General features: G+C 35.2%; 1 pseudogene; it reads left to right on the forward strand.

Annotated features, from left to right (window-relative positions):
• Positions 1-3089: 3089 nt before the first annotated feature.
• LOC119505767 lies at positions 3090-4013 on the forward strand (annotated as a pseudogene).
• Positions 4014-5008: the final 995 nt, after the last annotated feature.

Genomic DNA, 5008 nt, shown 5'->3' on the forward strand with positions numbered 1-5008 from the left:
GAACAATTCTTAGGAAAACATTGAAGACATCAAATTAGTATAACTGCTACAGGCATTCTGATTTCATTGCTCAATCCAGTGCACTTCTTATTCTACAGTAAAATTCTATGATTTCAGGGTCTGTAATAATTCCAATTTGATATAAAGTTTTAAAATATCATAAGTTTTTGTTCCTGAAACTTTCACCCAGCCAAAGGTCCAAGAATCATCCTTATCAGACAAATCCTCAAGGTGGTTCTGGACTACAATTTCTCCAAACTATAGGCTAGGCCCTTGCAGGTGGAGGGAATGTGGAAGGGAGGTGGACTGTCTCAACATAAGAATTGGATAGACTAAACTTGGATACTTCATTACATTGTTTATCTTCAGATTGATTTTTTGTGTCTGAATTTTTTGAACTACATTACTGTTGCAATTGAAAGTCATGCTTTCATAATACTTTGCACTGAGAGGAAACTGGATGTGAGGGGAGTTTGAAAGGGGTTCTATATGGATTAATCTAAATCAGCTGTGCTATCTTCAATCAGGGTGGTTGTGCTTTGATTTTCTGGGTTTCCTTATGTAGCTGAAGGAAAAGGAGGGATGGAATTTCTCAGTGAAATGCTTGAAAATCAGTGATATATGTTGTATATTATCCATTTTCCAGTTACAGAAAAGAATGAAAGTGTGCAATATATGATGTAATAAATTCATAAATGAATATAAAATGCAATATTTTATCATGTCCTCTGTGGTTAAAATAAATAAAGCATATAAAATTAACTAGTCAACCTGAAAATCACAGCTAGAGCTCGGCAGATATGAATGTCAGTATTAGTGCATACAGCCACTGTCAAAAAAAAAAAAAAAAGCTGAAAAAGAGCCCAGACTTCAATTAGTGATATGAATGAAGCAGGTCTGGTTAAGACCAGGGCAAGCCAGGCCAAAGGGTAAAGGTTGAAACTGATTGTGTTTTAAAACTTCAACTTCCATATGAGACAAATGGAAGAGATATCTATTTGGTACAGGATCTAAATTTTCTAAACGGTACAACTCTACAGTCGATTTGTTCAAACACCACAAGTGCATGGAACTTTGAATAGGAAGTGAGATACGGTAGGTTAGTATAGGCTGGAATGAAATAGTGACACATCCCAGAGTAATTTGGGCAGATAATAAAAAATATATTTATAGCCTTCCCCTCCCCAGCCCTGAGGATCTGGGGGAAGGTACAGATGTGTTGGACATCCTCACCTGGACTGGTGTTGATGTTGTCACAAACATTGGGACTGGTGGTGCTGAGCCCTCAATCATGGGACTTGCCCTTATGAAGCTCATTACCACAAAGGAGAGTCTAAACTTACATGTAATTGTGCCTAGGAGTCTCCCCCTGAGTACCTCTTTGTTGCTCAGATGTGGCCCTCTCTCTCTCTAACTGAGCCATCTCGACAGGTGAACTCACTGCCATCCCCGCTACGTGGGATCTGACTGCTAGGGTTGTAAATCTCCCTGGCAATGCAGAATATGACTCCTGGGGATGAATGTGGACCCAGCATTGTGGGACTGAGAGTACCTTCTTGACCAAAAGGGGGATGCAAAATGAGATGAAATAGTTTCAGTGACTGAGAGATTTCAAATGGAGTAGAGAGGTCAATCTGGTGGACACTCTTATGCACTATATAGATAACACCTCTTAGGTTTTAATGTATTGGAATAGCTAGAAGTAAATACCTGAAACTACCAAACTCCAACCCAGCAGTCTGGTTTCCTGAAGACAATTATATAATAATGCAGATTACAAGGGGTGACAGTGTGATTGTGAAGACCTTGTGGATCACACTCCCTTTATCTAGTGTATGGATGAGTAGAAAAATGGGGATAAAAACTAAAGAACAAATGGGGTGGGATGGGAGATGATTTGGGTGTTCTTTTTTCACTTCTATTTTTTATTCTTGCTCTGGTTCTTTCTGATGTAAGGAAAATGTTCAGAGATAGATTGTGGTGATGAATGCATAACTGTTATCGTACTGTGGACAGTGGATTGTATACCATAGATGATTTTATGGTGTGTGCATGTATTTCAATGAAACTTAATTTAATAAAAAAATTAACTAGTCAAATTGCTTGAATATTGAAGTAAACCATAGACTTTAGCAGGAATGGCCCAGATTAATTGGTTCTTGAAATTTATAGAAATTATGTCTATTAAAAAACTAAACTCTAAATGAAAATTGAGGCATAAACATATCCTTACAAGGAAAAAGACAAAAGCATAAAATTCAATTACATGCAAACTGATAATGGTCATCAATTTCATAAGACCCAGAAATAAAATTACTTCTGATAAACCCCTGACACATGACTACATATGGGGTGCTGGGAATGTACTTAGAGGTGAATATCACCCATAATGGATAGCACTATTTAATTATATAAGTAAGTAATTTGAACCACATAAATATATTCAATAACACTAAATAAAGCTTTATCTCCATTCCTGCATAGCTGGCCTTCAATAATTCCTGTAGACATTCCAATGTAATCTAATGTTAGGTCAAGTTCAATGGAGAGGAAGACAAAATGGAAAGAGATGACCTTATCTGAGGATAGATATGATCTTGATCATCTCACTTTCACAACATTAACAAATATATTTCATTGTGTGAGTGTATTGTTAAGGCTCCATGCAGGGTTTTGAAGTGCAATTGAGGGACCATAAAAGCTTCATTTGCTTCAAATTCTATCTGCTTCTCTCATTAAGAATATGAAAATAAAAAGGAATCAAAAATTGAAGTGTCCTAAATAAAAGTGATTTCATTTGGTGGATAAATAAATTCTAGAACTTCTAAATATGTACACAAACATGCTTTATCAGTGTATATGCTTCAATCATAAAGATTTCAATCTATGTCACAATCGTGTTACAATATTGAGAAAAAAGAAATTTTACAGTTTATTTAGCTTCAAAGTCAGATGCAGGATTATTTTTCTATCCTTCAATATAAAAAGGACTATATATTATGCCTAAATTAGTACAATTTGTTTAAATAATTTTACATGAAAAAAATAACGATGCTTCTGTTTCTCCCCAGAAGACATAACTGGATAAAATGGGCCAAGAGAACCTGACAGGGCTGACTGAGTTCATCCTACTGGGAGTCACAAGTCACTCTGAGCTGCAGGGTCCCCTTTTTGGGGTCTTCCTCCTCATCTACATGGTCACAGTGATGGGCAACCTGGGCATGATCATCCTGACCAAGGTGGATTCCCACCTCCACACACCTATATATTTCTTTATCAGGCACCTGGCTTTCATTGATCTTGGCAATTCTACTGTTATTTTTCCCAAGATGTTGATAAATTTCATTGAGAACCAAAATACTGTTTTCTATTATGTCTGTGCCACACAGCTGGCCTTTTACCTTTTGTTCATTACCAGTGAACTTTTCATGTTGTCAGTCATGGCCTATGACCACTATGTGGCCATCTGTAACCCTCTGCTCTATAATGCTATCATGACTCAGAGATTTTGCCACGTGCTTGTGGGTATCCCCTACCTCTTCAGCACCTTTCAGTCTCTGATGTTCACATTTAGTATTTTTACTTTGACCTTTTGTGGTTCTAATGTCATTAGTTATATCTACTGTGATGATGTTCCTTTGTAATCCATGCTCTTCTCCAATGCTCAATAAGGTTTATTGATCTTAATATTTGCAGCATTTAATTTAATTTCTTCCCTTCTCTTAATCCTACTGTCTTACATGCTGATACTGATAGCCATATTTCAAATGCATTCAGCAAAGTGCAGGAAAAAAGCTTTCTCAACATGTGGTTCTCATCTGACTGTAGTGGTTGTGTTCTATGGAACTCTGCTGTTTATGTATATGCAACCTAAATCTAGTTACTCTTTTGAAAGTGACATAGTGGTATCTGTGTTTTGCACTTTAGTCATCCCTATGCTTAGCCCCTTGATTTACAGCTTAAGGAACAAAGAGGTAAAAGATGACTTCTACAGAATTTTTAAGATTCTATGATCTTTGTATTCAATAGTCAATATAGAATGTTCTAGAAAGCAATGACAAAAGCAAATGTTATTTGATAATATTTTAATAGAGTTAATTTCCCTTTGGCTCTTAAACAAAGACTCCGTTTGCTTCCACAGAACATCATATTTCCCCTGAATGGAACACTTTAACACTCTACCACTATACAACCATAAATCTTTTATTTTTGTCTATGTTTGGTTTGGTTTCGCTTCTTTAAGGGGAAAAATATACTCAATGTTGTTTCATTTGCATTTTTTGATCTGAAAACAAACAGTGTCTAGAAATTTAGAGAGTTATCTCTGTATTGTGCTTACACCATGAAGAAATTGTTCTACTGGAATCATTCATTTCTACTGTGATGATCATTTCCTATGAACTGATTTACTCATATATGTTTGAAATAAATTTGATATATTTGATCATTAGCACTTGATTTTATTTCCTTACTCTTGATATATGTAATTCATCACTGGCTGATTTTTATAACCATATTTCAGATACACACAGAGTAGGTAATTGAGAAAGAATCAATGGTAGTAAGTGAACAAACACAAGGAACATGCAGAAAAGGATAAAAAGAAAGATACTTAAGATGACTGAACATGGAGAAAAGAGAGAAGGATAGAAAGAAAGAAATTTAAGATGCATGATTAGAAGGACTAAAGGATTCATTAAAGATGAGAATAGAAAGAGAACATAATGAAAAGAAGCTATTGTAAGAACCAGAATATAATATTGACATGATGTCTAATATGATTTTAATGGATTTGCAGAATATTATATTAGTGAAGAAGTAAGAAGACTATCTTAAGAGGACAGAATACTGTAGGGTAAAATATTTTCATTGCAGAGTACCCAAAATCTCAGGAAAGCAATTCATTAATAGAGGATAAAAAAAGGATGGTGAGAAAAACTCTAATGAATTAATGTATATTATATTCATGTCAGATACACTCTTCTCATTATTTTACATTTAGTTACTA

The sequence above is a fragment of the Choloepus didactylus genome, chromosome 10 (genome assembly GCF_015220235.1).
Source record: "Choloepus didactylus isolate mChoDid1 chromosome 10, mChoDid1.pri, whole genome shotgun sequence".
NCBI lineage: Eukaryota > Metazoa > Chordata > Mammalia > Pilosa > Megalonychidae > Choloepus > Choloepus didactylus.